Consider the following 21777-nt stretch of genomic DNA (forward strand, 5'->3'; position numbering starts at 1 on the left):
AAACAAAGCCCCCGTCCCCATCAGCAGCCACTTTGCATACTGCCCTCCACCCCTGGGCTAACCTTATGCAACCAGGAATCTACTTGGCATCTCTATGGATTTGCATACTCTGGACATTTCCTATAAAAGAACTCATACTATTGTGACTTTTGGGGTGTGGCTTCTTTGCCTTAGCATAATATTGTCCAGAGTTTACTCATGTTGTAGCAGGTATCTGTATTGCATTCCATCACGTCCCAAATGTATTCCACTCTGTGGATATGCGACATTTTAAAAAATCTCTTCCCCCATTGATGGTCATTTGGAGTCTTCCCACCTGTGGCTATTACGAATCATGCACTTGTGTACCAGTGTTTCTGCAGAAATATGTTTTCATTTCTTTGGGGAAGCGTATACCCAAGTGGGAAGTGGTGAAAATGCCCTGCTCCTGGCAATTCAAAATGGCGCAATAAATCAGGTATATAACAGTGCTTCATTATAATTTATAGAAATGTTCCTATTCATCAAATCTTACTCCTAAGAATTTATCCTACGTGTTAATTTAAAAGCAATAAATATATTTTTGAAAATGTCAATGATAGTACTGCCTATTTTGTCAAAATAATAAAAAGATACTAAATATCTAATAATGAGAGAATAAAAATAATAACAATAAAACATGAAGCCATAAACTTAGAAAGTCATGCATTTGTTATCTATGAAGATTCTTCAGAAGCATAAAAATGAGAAATACGTAAAGAATAGCGCATAAATTATAGTTTTACTATCTTTAGGCATGTACACAGGGACCAAGCAAAATTAAAAATCGGGGTTTTGTTGGGGTTGTAAATTCATCAGTTATTTTTCAGACTTTTAAAAAATGTATTAATTTCTTGGCTGTATGTGTATGAAGTTTCAGTTATGCAAGACGAGTAAGTTCCAGAGATGTACTGTACACACAGGGCTTGCAGCATCAGCTCTGGCTGGGCACTCACACATTTGCAGAGGGTAGATCTCACGTTAAGTGTACTTACCAAATTAAAAAGTAAAATTATTAAAAATAGGAAAACTAAAACCCTAACGTATTTTTCAAATGTTGTAATTATACAATATAAGTGTGTGTGTGTGTGTGCGTGTGCGTGTGTGTGTATGTGCTTCTGTGGACCTCACCAGAGGGAGATTCTGATTCAGTAGCTATTACAGGTGGAATTGTATCCTCAAAGATAATGTTAGAGTTCTAATCTCCGGCACCACAGAATGCGATTTTATTTGGAACATGGTTGTTGCAGACGTAATTAGCTAAGTTAAGGTGAGGTCACGCTGCGGGGGACTGGGTGGCTTAGTTGGTTAAGCGATCAACTCTTGATTTTGGCCCAGGTCATGATCTCAGGGTCACGACATCAAGCCCTGCGTGGGGCTCCGTGCTCGATGCAGAGTCTACGTGAGATTCTCTCTCTTGCTCTCCCTCTGCCCCTCCCCCTGCTCACGTGCGTGCTCTCTTTCTCTCAAATTAATTAATTAGTTAACTAAAAGTTAAAAAAAGAAAGGTGGGGTCACACTGGAGTAGAATGGGCTCCTAATCCAGTATGATTGGTGTCCTTAAAAGAAGAGGAGAGATACACACAGAAGGACCGCGGCAATGTGAACACAGAGGCAGAGATCGGTGTTAGGCTGCTACAAGCCAGGGAATGCCTGGGACTGACAGAAGCTAGGAGGCGAGGGAAGGACCCTTTCCTGGAGGTTGTGAAGGGAGCATGGTCTTGCTGGCACCTTAATTTCAGACTTCCCACCTCTGGAATTATGAGACAATGAATTTCTGCTATTTTAAACTATCCGGGTTTTGGTATCTTATAGCAGCCCTGGGAAGTGAATTTTGTAGCTTTCGGGGCTGTTGTAGTACTTAGCGCATGGACAGCTATTGCATACATAGGACGCACATAGCTGTTAAGAGCGCAAGCAAGCCTTACATGGCAGCCAAGGGGTACAGTTAGGAAGCCGGATTCTAGGGTTCAACAGGCAACTCTGCCACTTCCTCCATGTCTGATCTTGTGCAGATTATTTAACTTCGCTGTGATTTTGTTTAGTATTTGTTAAATGCAGGGAAAAATAGCCATAAATAATAATACCTACCTTCGAAGGATGAGGATGAGGATTCAACGAACCCTCAGTACCTGGTTCTAACTCAGTCTACATATGCTGTTATTATCAACCTCTTGAAAGTTTAGTTCTCACACCTTAACATGGGATTATAACAATATTTGTCATAGGCGGGCATACACAGAGTACTTAGAACAGCATTCCATGGATTTGTAAATGCTCATATATTAGCTGTTATGATTCTATAAGTTGCTAACACACAGGAGGTGTCCTGAAAGTTTGCACTGAACAAGTATATAGATAAATTGTGTATAACATGAAGTGTGTTACACTTTACTCATTTCTCATTCTGTGAAGGACTTTCGTGTTAATGAGATGTGCATGTGTCACAGCCCCTAGTATATTGCATGTTGGAGTGGCCTTCCCACTTTATTCAGGACTGATGAACTCAAATTCAATCTCTGCAATTTTTCAGGTGTATAACTCTTAGATAAATAAATTACTGGACCTTATCTCCTATCTTTTTTTCTGTCAAATGAGAATATTGTTCTAAACTATCGCTCAGGTCCTTTGTGTTTCTAGTTTTAATGACTTCGGTATTCTGAAGAGTAGAGTCTGAGACGGATTCCTCTTTGTTGACCCACAATCTTGTGCAGTCTATTCAGAAAATCCAAGAGCCTAAATGAAAACTATCACTATAAGTGCTCAACAAAAGATTTGAGCTGACAGAAGAAAAAATCATCAAGATTGCAGATAATAGAGAGTGTCTAATGTGAATAATGGAAAGGAAAAAAGTAAAGAAAAATAAACAGAGACTCAGAGACATGTGGGACACCATTAAGTGCACAAATGCAGATATAATGGGAGTCCCAGAAAGAAAAGAGAGAGAAAAAGAGCAGAAAAATTATTTGAAGAAAAAACAGTTGGACACTTTCCAAATTTCACGGAACACATGAACCTACAACTCCAAGAAGCTTCACCTACTTCAAGCTCTCTCCAACACAAAGAAATCTCCGTCTACACGCATCATAGTCAAAGCATAGAAAGACAAAGTTTTGAAAGTTGCAAGAGGAAAATAACTTACAACGTACAAGGAAACCTGAGGAAGATGAGCAGTTGACTTCTTATCAGAAATAACAAAGCTCAGAAGACTTTGCAACGACATCATGAAAGTCCTAAAAGGAAGAAAAAATCCTGCCAACAAAGAATTCTTTGTCTAGGAACACCTGTCAAGCTGAAGAGGAAATAAATATTCCTTAGATAATGAAGGACCTCTAATGACGCTTTCCAAGTTTTCTTCCAGCATTAAACATGCTGTGACTCACATTAACTTATTAGGTCTTTTTTTTTTTAAGATTTATTTATTAGAGTGAGAGAGAGAGTGGGAGCATGAACAGGGAGCAGCAGGCAGAGAGAGAGGGAGAAGCAGACTCCCCGCTGAGCAGGGAGCCTGATGCGGGGCTCCATCCCAGGACCCTGGGATCATGACCTGAGCTGAAGGCAGATGCTTAACCAACTGAGCCAGCCAGGCGGCCCAGCACATTATGTCTTAACCGAGGTGTGTGGTCACTTCACTTACATAAGAAAGGCCTTTTGGGCTGTGAATTATCCCCCTTCAATACTTAGTTTCATAGCTTATATCACAATTCTCAGGGAACTATGCTCAGTAAGCCCAGAGATGTCAGGGGGGTTTTTTGTATTGGTTTGGTTTTTTCTTGCATGTTGGGTCTTTTTTAGTGGGGGGCTGTTTTTGTTTTGTTGGGCAAAATTCTCACTTTTTCCGGTGTCACTTTTTTTTTTTTTTTTCAAATTTTTATTGAAATTCTAGTTAGTTAATATATAGGGTAGGATTGGTTTCAGGAGGAGAATTCAGTTTTGTTTTGTTTTTGTTTTTGCTTTTTAACTAGGAGCAATTTGAAACAACGACGACTATCATACTGAAAGCATCTGCTAGGAAAGGAATGTACTGGTTGGTTCTCAGTAGCATGTTTATAAGTTGATAGGATTGTGTCACCTGCCTTCTTTCTTCCCCGGAAGCAGGAGAAATTGGCTTATAGACCTGCTTCTCACTCCCTTACCCCAGGTTTGCTGGAATGTTGATGTCAAATTCTTCATGTTGCTCGTGCAACACTCATCAAAGCCCTGTGGACAGTAAGGGTACACACTGTAAATGCATGGAGAAAAAGTGCAGAGCCATTAGTGGTGGTAATTGTCCATTTAAATTCCTCTCAGATCAATGGAAGAATAGATTTCTTTGCACTGGCAGACTGTAAGTGTATTATAGATTTATGCTCTATGAGATTAAATTAAAACATTTCATTTCACTGAAAACTCAAACAAGGCAAGACCTTTGCATAATTAAGCAAAAATCCCGGTTCTGTTGGTCACTGGAATTATCTTATTCTGGAACATTCTGTGTAATTGAGTTTTGAATTGAAGGCAGTGGAGCAAGTCTGTCAAAATCAATTGAATTGATTTTCACTTATGCAGATGCATTGAGCTTTACAGTGGTTGAAGTTCTTTTTTGAACAGATCAGATTCCAGATAGAGGACAATTGTTCACATTTCAAATCTTGTACACTTTCTCAAATACTTTTCATCAATATTTCACAACCTTTCCTGAACAAACAATATGGCAAACATACTCACACTATGTTAAGTAATCAGTTCTAAAACTGAAAATCTAAGGGTTAACTTTTCTGAAATGGAGTAACTAAAAATGTAAAGTACAAATTACTCTAATAGAAACAGACCACAAATATGGAACATTTATGTAACATAAAATGGAGGATAGACCAAAATGATAAATCTCAAGAACTATGGCCTGGAGCTGCCGGGAACCTTCCTGAAACCCAATAAAACAAAACCAAGAAATCCAAAGAGTGAAGGCACCTGGTTACTGAACCCCAGAATATCAATGTTCCGGAAGCCAAATCGATCCTTCTTGGACTTCTAAATTAAGTAAACGTGCATTCCCTTTTGCCCATGAACTCACTTGAGGTTTGTTTCTGTTGTTTTCAGTCAAAGAGTTCTGACCTAAAAATAGCATATCTGTGATTTTTCTGGCCTTGTACATGATGGGCATGTGTTTAGAATGTTGACGTTCTTTCTATCAGTGGAATGTTATGCAGTATAACTAACAGTTCTACAAGATTCCTTTGCTGTGTTTATTTTAATGTAGAAAAGAGTAGCCATACTACATAGTGAACAGCATGCATTTTCATAAAATTTAAGAAGACCAGCTCACTTGTGAATGCTAGGATTATGGAATACTGACGTCATACAATAGAACAAGATGGGAAACAATAAATGTTTATAACCGCTGAACAGAAAATACCCCATTCTCTGTGCTAGGTGAAATAAGTCAAACAGAGGAAGGCAAATACCATACGATTTCACCAAATGTGGAATCTAAAAAACAAAACAAAACAGATAAACAAACAGAAACAGACCCATAAATAAAAAGAACAAACGGGTGATTGCCCGAGGGGAGGAGGTCAGGGTGATGGATGAAATGGGTGAAGAGGAGTGGGAGATAGAGGCTCCCAGTTACGGGGTGAATAAGTCACGGGGATGAGAGGTACAGCATGGGGAGTGTGGTCAATGGTGCTGTGATTGCCAGGCATGGTGACGGATGGCAGCTCACCTGTGGTGAGCACAGCATAACGTACAGACTTGTCAAGTCACTACGTTGTCCCCCTGAAACGAATGTACATTGGCTATCAACTACACTGCAATTTAAAACAAAAGAAAATACAAACTCCTAATTTACACAAATAAGTCATATATCCAGGAAAAAATTCAAGTCAATCAATAAATGTCTTTCTTGACACTGAGATGCAATTTACAATCAATAAGTCTATTTAAGGGGATTATTATTCACTCCCTCATTCCCGGTCCTTTACAAGTTTTACTAACTTTGTGCTGTTCTGGTCATTAACGATGTCTTCAAAATCGAGGAACTTGAAAGCCCTGGAGAAGCGGTATGGGTTTTGGAGTATCTACCATACATAACTGGCAGGACTGAGAACAACAGGCAAAATATCAACACGAGGACTTTGGGAAAATAACAAGTATAAGCAAGGGTAGCGAAAGGCGGGCAGATGCTGACCACTGACCACCGACTGCTAGGAATAAGCTTAGCTTCTTAACTGCAGTATCTTATTTCCTTCTCTTAACGGCATTATCAGATGGGTGTCATTATTGTTCTTATTAGCACCCATTTTCCAAACCAGCTAAGCGGAGCTCAGGGCATCTAAGTGATTTGCCCGGGTTTACAGACCTTGTGAATAGCAGAATAAGCGGTCAAATTCAAGTCTCCAGGACCCCAGGATGGGCAGACTGCACTCTGCTTGGATTCTGGTCACCCTTGGTTTTGCAGGTGGGCTCTGCTGTGTGACAGTGGACAGGTCGCTAACTTCTCTGTGTCTGTTTTATTTATGTGATGGTAATAACAACACAAAGACTAAGAAATTAATATATGAAAATTGCTTAGCGTGATGTCCGGAACAATCTAACAGTTTTCCAAGTATGAACTATGGTTAGTGTGCTGTGGTACTATGCCCGGGATTCGGCAGGTTTTCAACGAATAGTGGAGATTGTTATTAGTAGTGTTAGTACCGTCTAAAAAATCAGGTATAATACAATAACAGCAGTTGCTAGATTTTATTTTTATAAAAATAAAAGTTTTTACAAAAAAGTTTTTTGGAACTTGTTTTTTAAAAAGAAAAATCAATGCATATGCAGATTAAATTACTTAGGTTTACATTATTCCAATGCATTAATTTAACATCTATTAAATTAAACACCAGTAATCAACATAAAATCTTAAATTATCTGCAGTGGAATGAAAAGCCAATAGAAAGTGATTTTTAAAACACCTTACATTGATTCTAAATAATTTTAAACATTGATTCAACTAGACATAATGATTTTTATGCCCTATTTCATATAGAGTAATCGGAGCAGAGTGTTACCTCATTTACTGTCACTTACATGACTAAGGGGTTCCATGTCCGACTAAGTAGGTACCCAGATTTTTATGATGCTATTTTGCAAACTTTATTGTTGTTTTATTCATAGCCTCCATATGATTGCCATTTGTTTAAACCCAATAACGCTTTAAAATAATTGTCTTTAAATTTATTGCTAAATGGGATAATCAGCTTTTCATTGGAGTTGCAATCATTTATATTACCCTTGACATGGTAATATTTCATGGACTTACTTTAATTTTTTTTTTTAAAGTTGCCATTCGTACTTTCCTTGAATACTTGCCTTGGGTGACCCATGCCTAACCTCTAACACAGGTCTCCAAGGGGAAAAGATAAAAACAGAACTCTTTTCAGTTAGACAATAATGGGACGCTCTGTGGCATTGGCTAAAACACAGAGCTGCTATTGAATACGTATTGTTTTCCTGTAAGAAAGAAAGTGATTACCTTGTTGGGAAGATAAGATTATGCCAACAATAATCTTTTTCATAAAATCATACCACTTAGCTCTTTAAATAAGCTAGAATGATTTCAGTTAAGATAGCCAGAGAAACCCTAGGGTCACCTTACATTTCCGTATACCAAATCTTGAATTAAAACTTCAGGTACAAACCGCTTTAACTGGAACTGATGTCACGTGATTTGCCAAAGGCAGATTGGAACCTCTAATTGCAACATCTGATGTAGCACCCCGAAAACCTACGGCGATCAGAATCACAGAGTTCTGCAATACATATAAAGTGCTTCTGATGTTCAAAATCTGCAAGGGGACAACATTTTTAAAGTATTTTCAAATTGCTTGTCCCATTCACAGTCATATGAAAACATATTAAAATTGCTTCCTGTATCAGCAATGAATCTGCTGCAGTCATAGAAACATACCCTAAAGATCCAATAAAGAAGGTTCCATTGTCTTGTTCTTTTTACAGATGAGGTGAGTTGAGTGACTTGCTCAGAATGATAGATATAGTTCCTAGAACTAGGGTTCATAGGTATTTTTTGTTAAACCCAGAATGGGTCCCTGGGTGGCTCAGGCGGTTAAGCCTTCGGCTCAGGTCATGATCCCGGGGTCCTGGGAACGAATCCAGCATCGGGCTCCCTGCTCAGTGGGGAGTCTGCTTCTCCCTCTCCTTCTGCCCCTACTTCATGCTCTCTCTCTCTCTCTCTTTCATATCTGCTCTCTCTCTAATAAAAGAAATAAAATCTTTAAAAAAATAAAAAATAAACCCAACAAATCTGAAGTAGAAACAAGATCAAGAGGGCAAAGGCAAAGCTCAATGAAGCTAAAATTCCTGCCGGGAATAGTTGCAGTGGCTCAAAATAGAAGTGTTCCACGGGAGGTTTTCTGATAGTTTTGGGGACCGAGATCTACACTCAGACACACCAGCCTCAATGTATTGAAAAACAGACACAGAATATCTTGAGAACAGCAAGAGAAAAACAACCCATTATGTACAAGGGAACCACAGTAAATTTAACAGGTCACTTCTTATCAAAAATGGTAGAATCCAGAAGACAGTGGAATGGCGTATTTGAAGGACTGAAGAGAAAAAAACAAACAAACCTAAGACAAGAATCTTATATCACATAAAATTATTTTCCAAAAGTGAAGGGGAAATAAAGTCATTTTCTGATAAACAAAAACCGAAAGCACTTGTTACCAGCCAATCTGCTTTACATGCAACTCTGAAGGAAATTCTTCAGGCTGAATGCAAGAAATTTGACAGTAATTTGAATCCACGGGAGGGAAAAAGAGCATTGGTAAAGATAATTATGGAAATAATTATACAAGACAATATAATTGCACGTTATTCCCCCTTCTTCTGTTAACTGATTTTAAAAATACACACAGGGCCCCTGGGTGGCTCAGTCTGCTGAGCATCCGATTCTTGACTCCGACTCAGGCCATGATCTCAGGGTCCTGAGATCGAGCCCTGCAGTGGGCTCTGCGCTGGGGGGCAGGGAGCCTGCTTCAGATTCTCCCTCTCTCCCTCTGCCCCTCCCCCTGCTCGTATGCTTGCTCTGTCTCTATAAATAAATAAAGAGATAAATAAACAAATAATAAGTATACATTATATATGTATTATTGGGACTATAAAATCTAAACTGTAAACAAGTGACAATAAAAAGGAAACAGGTGAGAACAAGGCTGTATCACAATGAGGGACTAATACTAGATGGTAACTTAGATCCATAGGAAGAAATGAGAAGAAATGGTAAATAGAAGGCTAATATAACAAACTTTAGAAATAGATACTTGCTCTCTCCTCCTCTTAGCTTTATTAAATTTTATAAAATTATAAGCAGTAATTATAAAAATGCATCCTTCTGTCATAATATATAGACATTATATGCATAACAACAGAGCTATAAAGGATCAAAATATCTATATCTAACTGGAGTGAATTTAGTTTAAATTAACTTAAAAGCATAAAGTTGAAAATCACCTAAAGAATTAATATTTTAAAGCAGAAAATATCCTCCCAATGTTAAAGAAGCTGATAAATGAGGAACAGAGCAAAAAGGACATGATACTCATAGGGAAAGAGAACAAAAGAACCAAAGTAAATTCAATCTTATCACCAATATTAAATATGAATGAATTAAACAGCCCATTTGAAAGACAGAGATTTTCAGATTGGATTTTTTTTAAAAAAGCACGATCTAACTATATGCTCTCTATAGTAGAAATTCTGAAGATTCAATATACAAGCAGATTGAAAGTAAAAGGGTAGGAAAACGTATACTATCCGTATAGCAAACCATAAAAGAGCTGCAATGTTTATTTTAACATCAGACAAAATAGATTGCAAAGCAAGACATTTTGTTAGCGATAAGGGGGTTATTTATAATGAAAAAGGAGCAAATCCTTCACAGAGCTATAACGATGATAAATGTATAGGCACCTAGAATCAGAAGCCCCGAATACAAGAGAGAAGTAGGCAGCTCAACAATAGTGGCTGGAGAGCATCCAAGTCTCACTTTCAGTCACAGGGAGAACAACTAATCAGAAGATCAGCAGAGGAATGAACCAACTAGAGCTAACAGTATCTACAGAACCCCCGCCAGACCCGGGCAGAATATACGTTCTCCTGACGCGCACGCGGAACACTTTTCAAGATGGACCATCTGGTTCGTCATAACAGAAGTCTCAATAAGCTTTTGAAAATGGAATCATACAGAGTACGCTCTCTGGCAACAGTAGAACTAAATTAAAAATCAATAATCAAAAGAAATTTGGAAAATTCACAAGTGGAAATTAAACAAGATATTCTTGAAGAACAAAAGGATCAAATTAAGAATCATGAGGAAAATTAGGAAATACTTTGAGATGACCGAAAACAAAAATACGATATAACTGAACAAATGGGGTGCGGCAAAAGCAGTGCTTACAGGGAAATTGATAGTTATAAATGTCTACATTAAAAAAGAAAAAAAAAATAATGACCTAAATTTCTGCCTTGAGAAATAAGAAAGATAAACTAAGTCCCAAACTAGAAGATGGGAAGAAAACAATAAAGAACAGTGTGGAAATAAAATTTTAAAAGTAGGAAAAGAGACAAAATCGACAAAATTAAAACTAAAATTAAATCAAAAAAATAAAATTGAAAGCTTTTTCTCCGTCAGATTAACAAAATGAACAAAACTCGAGCTAGATCAGCTGAAACTTTAGCTGAGATCAGCAACGATAAAGAAGTATCAGGACTGATCTTACAGAAATGAAGTAAGACTCACAAGGGAATGCTCAGGACAACCGTATGCCAACAAAGTTGATAAACTTAGATCAGATGGAAAAATTCCTGGAAACGCACAAACCACCCAAGGTGACTCAAGAAGAAATACAACACCGGAATGGACCTGCAACAAATAAAGAACTTAATCAGTAAGTAAAACACACCAAGGTGATGTCACCATAAACCCCACCCCTGGTGTGGTGCCCCACAGTTGGGAGAGAACGCAGTACGCAGAGTTCTCCCTCAGGGTGAAGGGTTCGACCCCACATTGGGCAACCCAGCTTGTGAAGACTGGCACCCAAACCATCTGACTTTGGCAAGCAATGGGGCTTGTGCCCATGAGACCTGCAGGGCTGTCTGTGGTCAACCAAGAAATGGCTCTTACCAGGCTTGCCCACAGACTGCCAGTCCCGAGCCCCAAAGCACCCAGGCTTTCTGTGAAAGGGACACATGGGCTATGTTTTAAATGCGAGTCTGAGGGCCAGGCACCTGCTGGGAAACTCTCTGGGGACAGAGGCAGGTAGGCACCATATACTGCTCTCCCTCTGCTTTCTGAAGCCAGCAGGTGCCATTTTTTTCCCCTTTTCCTGAGGGTACCATCTCTATGCTCCAGCTGGTCGGTGTCATCTTCTCACCTTGCTAAAGTTTGACAGGCAACAACTTTCTTTTTCTCTCTTTAAAAGTTTTATCTTTCTTCACTTCTTTTTCTTTTTTTCTCCTTTTTCTTTTTTCAGAAGATGCCGTGTTTGTATTCCTTCTCTTCTTGCTCCAGCCAGTAGGCGACATCTTTGTGCTCTTCCCCTGCTGTGAAGTATCTCCGAGAAAGAAGCTTTTACAGACATCTGGTGCCCCAGTTTTTATGTCTGGTGAGCCAGGTTTTTGTGACTTCCCCTTAGGGGTCACCCCTACATCATCTGGCTCTGGAGGCCAGGGAGCTTGGGTTTCTGGGTCCCAGGGGACTGTTCACTCTGAAAGAGAGTTCTGGGCTGACTCCCAGTGCACTGCTCAGATACATAAAAAACACCCCGGTCTTTCAGAGAAAGGGGTCTATTTGCTTGTCCACAAGCTTTATCCTCAGGGGCAAGCTTCTGTCATACTTACAGAAGTCTAAGGAGGTGTGTTCAAGGGAATGGAGGCCAGTGAACCCCATCTTTGCAGTCTCCCCTTGAGCAAAGCATTTTCTAGAAAAGAGTTCAAACCTTTATCTGGTGCCCTGATTTTTGCAAACACAGCCAGTGGGAACTTCAGTGGAAATGCAGTATGTCTCTTATATTTCAATAAAAAGATAATTAAACAAAGGTGTAACATATAGTTGAGGGGAATAACAGACACAGAAGAAAGAGAGAAAGGCACAAAGGAAAGTCTGAATTAGTAATTGTGGAGAATTTCTCCAAATTCATGACAAAAGTAAAGCCACAGATCCAAGAAGATCAGAGAACACCCAAGCAAGATGAGTACCCAGAAAACCATACATATGCTGTTGGATTCGAGGTGCAAAAAACCACAGAGAAAGAAAAGTCTTTACAGAAGGAAGAGGGGAGAAAACTAATTATGTACAGAGAAGCAAGGAAAAGAATTGCATTGGACTTTTCTTTAGAAATTGTGCAAGCAAGAAGAAGAAAGTGAAATATTTAGTGTTGAAAGGAAAAACAAAAACAGCAACAAGAAGCCACCAACCCGGAATTTTGTATCCAGGAAATTTATGTTTCAAAGGTAAAGGAAAAATACTTTCTCCAACCAATGAAAGTCAAGGAGATTTGTTGCCAGGGGACCTGCCTTGCATGAAATATTAAAAGCAATTCTTTAGGAAGAAGGAAAATATTGGTCAGAAACTTGGGTCTACATAAATTAAGGAAAGGCACTAGAGAAAGAAATACAGATAAAATCTCTTATTTCTCGTATTCTTTTTTTATTTTAATTTTTTAAAAGATTTTATTAATTTATTTGGGGGGAAGGGCTGAGGGAGAGGGAGAAGCAGGCTCCCCACTGAGCAGGGAACCCAATGTGGGGCTCGATCCTAGGACCCCAAGATCATGACCTGAGCCGAAGGCAGATGCTTAACCAACTGAGCCACCCAGGAGCCCCTTCTCTTTTTCTTAATCAATTAACCAAATAACAGTTTCTTCAAATTACTAATAACAGGATCTAGGGGTAATCAGTAGAAATTCATGGAGGCTCCTCTTTCCAGAAGTCAAGTAAAAGAATCTAGGCCAGCCATGCACATATGTTTACTCCTCATTTTTGTCTAAAATTTTCTCACTTCATAATGTAAACATAATAAAGATATTCAAGCTTTTCTACAGCACCTCCCCTTCCTATTCTTCTGTTTATTTAAAACATGGATTTAGTAGAATAAAGGAGCAGCACTGGCTCGTGATCTATTTCTATTTGTCCAGAGATAAAGTGCTACTCCTTGAAAAGGGCATGTGTATCGCTCTACTCTGTTTTATTGAGCCTCTGGTAGACTAAGGTATCAAAAAATTTTCAGTTGATAAAAAAGATCTTTTTTTCCTTATCGCTTTCTTCCACGGGAACTTCTCTAACAATGAGGCATCAGTGATCTTCTAATTATCATCTGAAAGTGAAGGTAGGAGAAACTCATCCTGGAAAAAAAGGTATTTGTTCCTTAGATTTTTTCCCTGAGGGAGAAATTGACTTCAACTGGCAGCTAGATATGAGAGTTTACCTTAGGAAAACTGAACGCAACCTGTGGAGTGGGGGTGTTACCGTAAACCAGCTTTTTCTCACCTTGCCGTCTTCATGCTCTTTTACCCCCAGCAAGCTGGCCTTTCTCCCCCCTACAGGTGTCATAGCAGAAGCCAGAGCTGTGTGGTCACTTTCCGGTTCTACAAATCTGACACAGCTCACTTGAACACTCCAGTCTCATATCCCAGGTTCACCCTACCTAGTCCCAGGGGCCAGGGCAGGCCAGTCAGACCTGTGGCTCATGCCCAGACTGCACAGCTGGGCAGTCTGCTCGCTCGCATCTCCTCCTGTTCAAACGCTGTGGAAAGTGAGGGCATTAGTCCGCTTCTGATACACTCCCACCCCTTCCATTGCCGAGGTTAACTTCCCTGGGGTGGGAGTGCGATAGGGGGAAATAGAGGAAGAAAGACTTCCTTATAGAACTGATAACTTCTTGAGATACTGCTGGCCTGGTTCTGGGCTTTGGTTTGCTCTGTGACAAGACCCCATGATGGTCTCCATGATTCCTCAGGTGATATTGAGCTCTATCTTGGCCCCTCTGTTATTGGCAGACACTTCCAGAGAGAGCCAATCTCCCTACATCAGCCCATGGCTTCTTCTGCTAACTTCCTTGCAGTGCGCACTGGAACTATTGAGATTTTTTCTTTACTCTGAAGTGGGACAGTCCTCTCATTCTCTTTTCTTCCCAGGCCCGTGCCACCAGAGTATAGGCTGTCCCTACTACAGCAGATGGTCCAGCCTCAGTCACCACAAATTTCCAGGAACCAGTCTCTCTAGTTACCCCTCAGACACTCAGGGACACAGGCCAAACTCTCTCAAGAATGTCTTCCCCACATTTCATTCTACTTGGGGGACGGCCTGGGCTTCATATGAAGTTCACATTTCAGCAACCGCTAAGCTCGAGTGAGCTGTCCACCTCTCTTCTTGCGAACATTCCTATCAAATGTCTCTCCACACTTGCTGGTGGTTGGAGAGTGAGACAAAGCCCATCACACTGAACTTCGGACACTTCTCACTCCTGCTCCCTCCACCTGATCTCCAGCTCTCTCCAACCAGCCATCTCTGGGCAAAGAATAAAGGGAGGGATGTGGTGAGGAGTCATTGACTGGGGAGAGATTCATACGACTACTTGCCGGTGGTGGGAAAGGGCCGTCCACACGCGGATGGCTCTCTTTAGAATACAGGATGCTTAGAACCTACTGGTGTTAGCCGTGGGGCCCAAGTGCTCATTCAGGAGTTTAAAAAAAGCTCTATTCAACATCATGTTACATAAAATTTATTTTATTCTCTTCAATCATTAACGTTATATTTCTATAATGTTGAGTCTGAGGATAAAGCAGAAAAGTAATAGATATAAAAAGCAATCATCTGCTTCCACAATCCACGCACAATGTGTGCTATCCATATATTGGTACATCTCTGCGTAGTTTGACACAGAAAGTTCTAGAACAATTAAATCTGCCCCCTTTCTAATAAACCGAGCTGTCATGGAAGAAATGGACAATTTCCTAGTTCCATTAAATTAATTTTCATTAAATAGCCCAAAGAATGTAATGGTCAAAATAGATAAAGCAAAGAATTACCTACTCTTTCTATGCCACGGAGCTGAATGGGGTTCAGTTCATTGAACACCGCCCGAGGCCCAGGAGTGTGATCGTGTTCCCGTCTTCAGCGAGCTTACAGTCTAGTTGAAGAGACAGAAATGTAAACAGATACTCCCACGAGCACACGTGCGGCAGCATGATACGCAGCATGGGAGCCTGCACGGCGCAGACTGTCCGCGGAGGGCAGGGCTTCCTTCCAGAGAAGGTGCTGCCTGGGCAGCATTCGGATGCCCGAGGGATGCATCTTCCAGATGGAGGAGCTGAGGGCTGAGGCAGGAGATGGTCACGTCAGGAGAGCTCACAGCCCACGCGGATTCACCGTGTGCACTGGGACCCTGGGCTTACAACTCGTCTGGCATGCCTGTGGCGTCAGGCTTGGGTTGGACAGGGAGTGACAGGAGGGACTTTGGGCGGTGGTCTGTCATGACGCTTCGGAGACGGAACACCACCTCTTGGCAATAGAAGGACAAGGATACGGTCCGATGTAGGTTTGTGAAAGCTGAGGGCGAACAGACTGAAGGGGGTAAAGCGTGAAGCCAGGAAGGCCAACGGAGACACCGTCCGAATCAAGCAGGTGAGTGGCAGGGCGAGAGTGACGAGAGGCAGGACCCGCTGCTGTGACTGAGACCAAAGCAGCGCCAGCTTAGATAAGTCAGCCTTCAGTTTGGGCCTGGGCGTCTGCCGGCCAAGGCTGCTGTGGCCACGCCTGGCTGTTGAGGTCCAGGTTCCTCGACCCTATTTGCGCTGCTCAGCCATCCCTAGCCTGTTTCTCCTCTTCATTTTCCAGGATGGCTCATGACCATCTGGTCACGGAGCAGAGGCGGCAAGTGTCTCATGCAAAGAGGCAACATAAAAATGAAGAAATGCAAGAATAAGACAGACGAGGAGCCAATTACCCACCAGAAAGTGTACGATCTGAAGGAGGCAGAAGTTATAAACAGAGACTTTCCCAGCACCTGAAGAAACTTAAAAAAAAAGGCGGGGGGATGCCTGGGTGGCTTAGTCAGTGAAGCCTCTGCCTCCACCTCAGGTCATGATCTCAGGGTCCTGAGATTGAGCCCTGTGTCAGGCTCCCTGCTCAGCGGGGAGTCTGCTTCTCCCTTTCCTCCTCTCTCTTGCGGTCTCTGTTTCTAATAAATACATAAATAACCTTAAAAAAAAAAAGCACAGAAAGAGATCAAAAGGATTCAAGAAAAAGATGGAAGAGAAAAATAGTCCAGACAGAAATGAAAGTCAGATCCTATGGAGCAGAAAAGAGACTGGATGCCACGAACAGAGCAGTGAGAGACGCAGAGGGCACGGAATAAGCGAGGAAAAAGCACAAGCAGAAAAGTCGCGAAAGAGTTAATACAGGGGGTAACCATGTCACAGCACACACGTGAGCAGGCAGAAATGAAACAAGTGTAAATCCATTCAAAAGAAATGTATGCCTTGCCTGTCAAATTTTAAAAGATGAAAAATTGGTACTGATGCAAGAAAGAGCACATTTCATAATTTCTGGTAAAAAAAATGTGCTTTTGGGAACGTACTGTGGTCTTAAAAGCAGGATACTCTTCTAAAGAGTAATTTCATTAAAAATAAAGCACACCTTGAGGAAATTAATTTAAAAATGGGGAAAATGTAACTAAACCAGTATTTCTTCCCTCCGTGACACTTGTAGCAATAAAAAATTGGGAGAAATCTAAATGTCTGGCAATGTGGAATCACGCGGAAATTATCAACATAGCGCACGTTGCGTGCTCAAGGTGAGAACCCAGGTTTTCAGCATTGCTGGCACTTCCTCAGAGCCAGGAAGCAGGGCTGACAGTCTCAGACGCAGTAGGCACAGGTCCTGGGGCACATGATACTTTGAAGGGCCCATGGGGTGTTTTAATTTCTTTTAAAATTAGAAGAAAAATAATTATTATCCTAGATTATAATCCAGCCAGTCTGTATACCAATGCAGTTGTGAAACATAATTTCTAATATTATTTTTGAAGAAAGGAGTCCACAGAGGCAGAAGTGCCTAGGACCCTCAAAGTCACCACAGGACCACGAGAGGGAGGAGTTCCTGACATCGGCCACCACCCCAGGCCTCTGCTCTGTCACTCTGACAGCACCACAGAGGAAGAGGAGGAAGCAGAATGGGGTCCAGGCTCAAGCCTTTGAAATGTCCTTGGGACAGAGCACTGGGAAGTCCAGAGAATTCACCAACTACAGCTGCTGTAGGCCATGTTTTGACGCCACGGAAAGGAAGGTTCACTGAGAGTCCGCTGGATTTGTTTTAAGGTTAATATTTTTAAAAACTACACAGATGTGGAAATGTTTGCATATATATTATTGGCTATAAAAAGCAATATAAAGAACATCATACACAATATGATCCCATTGGTTATGAGTGAACGTGTCAGCTTGTATATGGGTAGGAAATGGCTGGGGTACCTCCGAGGTGGGATTGGATTGGGGGGAAGATAGACAGGGGGACAGGGAAACAGAACACAGAGGAATTTTAGGGCAGCGAAAGTATTCTGTATGATACTGCGGTAATGGATACGTCAGTAAACATCTGTCCAAACCCATAGAATACACAACACCAGGAATGAGCCCTGATATAAAGTATGGACTTGGGGTGGTTATGATGTGTGAATGTAGGTTCATTAATTTTAAGAAATGTACCACCCTGGTGAGGGCTGAGGGTAATGGGGGGACACTATATGGGTGTGCTGGGGGGCTATGGGAGTATACGGGAAATCTCTGTACTTTCAGCTTCATTTTGCTATGAACCTCAACTACTCTAGAAAAGTAAAGTTCATTAATTACAAGAAAAAAGGCCTCCTCATGCGACGGTAGTTGGGAGGGAAGAGGCTACTTTAGGAGTCACTTGCATACTGTACAAACCAAAAGGAGGCTCTGAGGTGCCCAAAAACAAACAGAGAAATTCTAACCATGTATAAGCGATCCTCCCAACCCCCAACCCAAATTCATATGAATTCCATCAGGCTGGTGTTAAAAGTACTCCCCTAATTCTCTATATCAGGGACTTCTTACTTTAAAGAACTCATAAATTTCTCTCGAACCAAAATTTTGTAGACAACTGAAAATATTGCCGGAGTCAAACATTTTCATGCTGCAGCTGCAGGACAGGCAAGCCCACCAGAGCAGATTAAAGGAGCACTGGACCACGTATCATCACAAGTCAAAGTATAGCAATTATAGATCAATGAACATTCAAGAAGCATGAAAATCCTATGTAAAAATACACGTGTCTACATACACGCCTTCATATATCTGTACATGTACATATGTCTCTACACTTGCACACACATTTACGCTTAAGTAATTTATCTACTTAAAGAAAGGTGATCACAGCCAGTGGCATCCTCAAGTAAGAGCTCAAGAGATTGAATACAAGTTTAAATTTTATACACTTTCTTAAGAATTGTCATGTCTGTGATTTGACTTTAGATTTTATATTCAAAAGACTTTTTGTCCCCAAACCCCATCGTTACCATAAATGATAATAGCTGCCCTCCTTCACTACCACCTGTGCTCCGACCATTTTCTGATGGGCCCTGCAACAGGTGCAAGAAATCTGCCCCACCCTCGCTCGGTCCCATGGTTCCTCAGGGCAAGCACGTATGGGTGGCTGGCCCAGCTCAGTGATGCGTCATGCACCCATTCTGTTCTGTTCATAAAAGTAACACACAGTGAGAGTCTTACATGGAATTGGGATTCTCCCCAAAATTTGTTGACCTAATCCCCAGTATCTCAGGAAGTGACCTTATTTGGAAATAGGGCATTGTAGATCGAGTTAAGGTGAGATCATGGGGGAGTAGCGTGGGCCTCTAATCCAAAACGACTGGTGTCCTGATAAAGAGGGGGATTTGGATACAGAGACAGATAGGCACACAGGGAGAATGTCATGTGAACATGAAGGCGGAGATCGGGTAACGTGTCTACAAACCACGAGACACCAAAGATTGCCCGAAAACCACCAGGATCTAGAAAAGACACCTGAAACAGATTTCCCCTCACAGGTTCAGAAGCAACCAGCCCTACCACCATCTTGATCTGGGACTGCTAGCCTCCAGAACTCTGAGAAGTTAAATAGGTTTTATTTCTATTTTCTTCCTTCTTTAAGCAAGAGAGCTAGCTAGCTCGATACCAAGATAAGGGGCATGGTGTCAGGTGTCAGGATGATCCTGTTGGTGTGTGGGTAGGTGGGCTGGTTGGTGTATGGGAGGGAAATGGCTGGGTTTCTGGCTTACCTCTGAGGCAGGACTGTGTGCAGGAAAAGATGGAAAAAGAGAACACTTCGGATTTATATTGAGTTCATATTATCAATATTCTATTTCATATTCCATTATGTTTTTAGAATATATAATTATATTTGTGTGATAAAACGAATAAAATCTATTGAAAATGGGTGCACGAAAGAAAAATGAACAAATATACTATTTGCCCTCTCCATGTCCTTATATTGGTAAGTATATTTGAAGAATGTGATTTCCTCCTTATTGAGAGAAATTTTAAGCTATTCTCAAGAGGTAAACTAACTTCCTGACTTAACGATTTGCCTCGATTTTTCACTTTAGTCGAAGTGCTGAAATTTCATTGTCAAAAAACATATATGTTCCAGTTGTTAGAAAGAAAACTGGAAGCCCAAACGGATGGCACTTATGTTAAGGACCCATGTCAGTCACTGGAGTCTTACTACATCACCTAACTACAGTAGCACCACTACCCTCCCCCGCCCAGCCCCCCTCCACCCTGTCCCTGCACTCCCCACGCCATTGCAATGTAACCTTTAACCAATCGAACTGAGATTTCCTGGTCAACACTATGAGGTCATCCCCTGACAGATCCCTTCTATGCCCCTTCGGAGGCCGAGCTTGCCTGAAACAACGCATTCCTTGCTAATAAATTCCTTTTTTCCACCCTCTCTTTGCCTTTTAAAACCTTCCATTTTGTACAGTTCTTTGGAACTCCCTTCTACTTGCTCGATGGGATGCTGTCCCGATCATGAATCATTTAACAAAGCCAATTAGATCTTTACATGTACTCAGTTGAATTTTGTTTTTTTTTATTTTTTTTAATTTAAAAAAATTTTTTTTTAAGAAGCGTCTCTGCTTAAGTATCACGTTCTTTTTTTTTTTTTAAGATTTTATTTATTTATTTGACAGAGATAGTGACAGCCAGCGAGAGAGGGAACACAAGCAGGGGGAGCGGGAGAGGAAGTAGCAGGCTCCCAGCGGAGGAGCCTGATGTGGGGCTCGATCTCATAACGCTGGGATCATGCCCTGAGCCGAAGGCAGATGCTTGACCGCTGTGCCACCCAGGCGCCCCTGAATTTTGTTTTTTAACACAGTGTTTAGATATGTGTTGATAACTGACCATTCCTACTCTAAATTTTAAGTGCCTAAGACGTTTTTTATGTCAACCCTAAAAGCCCCTTTTGTTGGCTTTTTATTCTATAGTAAAATGTCAAAAATAAAACAAACAAACAAAAAGCTCAAGTTACTGAAACAACAGAGTGATTCTCCTGTATTCAATAATAAAGTGCAGAAACAACATTCTTAAAAACTTTCCACTAACCTAAGACAATCTGATCACAAATGAAAAAGAAAAATTAGAATTGCTAATTATTATTATTATTATTATTATTATTATTATTATTTTTACTAATTAAAAACAGGCTTTGTTTGAACAGGAACATCACTCATCAGTGTACGTTCCAGTCACTGCCTTTACATTTGCTTATTTGAAAATAGCCTAAGAAATGCATGTTTACCGGTTTATAAAAGTTCAGCATTATATGGATGAAAATGTCAATGCATATATTTTTTGTAAGAATGAGAAATTCACCTTTTAGCTTTTAAATTACACTTTTAAAAACACGAATACATATTGAGGAAAGATTCATTGCCTTGTAGGTCAAATGATATTAATGCCTTTACATCTGCTTTTTTTTAAAGCTATATATTCTCTTGGAAAAACCAGTTTTGATGTTTATCACTGTATGAGTACTGCCACTTTAAACTAAAGAATTTTTTTATTAAATTAGCAAACAGAATATATAACTTTCTTGTGCTTTCAAATAGGTACTCCTGATACAGCAAACAATATTTCTGAAATGACAAGTGAACGGATATTATATAGCATTCAGCCATAAACAACTTCACAGTCCAAATAAAATCTACCTTATAAATTTTATATTAAAATTGAGTGTCTGCTGGAAATTTATATTTTCCCAGAATAACTAACGGCATTTTCTTCTGCTTTTATGATTGAGAGTTATATTAATCGTACATGGATTATTAATTTTCAGGTTCATATAATAATGTTAAAACTCTGTCTAAAAATCTTACTGGAGGTCATGTAACCGAAGGCACTCTGTTTTTTGAGGTGTGCATAAACCATCAGCTGGTAATGGATATCTGTGTTGTACAAGTGAGTGATTTGTTTTCCAGGCTGAGTAAAAGGGGTCACAACAGAGAGGGGAATGAGATCTATGTGATATCTGGGATAACGGATGGAGCAAATTTTCAGAGTTGACAGGAGGAAGCAGGATGAACAGAACTGTGTGTGGAAAAGAGCCGGCATCACTGGAGACCTTCCTCAGGAAGAAGAGCTATTGCAAAAGGAGACCACAGAGCGTTTGGAAGTTGGGAGGATGGAATTTGAG

This window comes from Ursus americanus, chromosome 34 (genome assembly GCF_024610735.1).
Source record: "Ursus americanus isolate L20-20 chromosome 34, mUrsAme1.1.p, whole genome shotgun sequence".
Taxonomy (NCBI): domain Eukaryota; kingdom Metazoa; phylum Chordata; class Mammalia; order Carnivora; family Ursidae; genus Ursus; species Ursus americanus.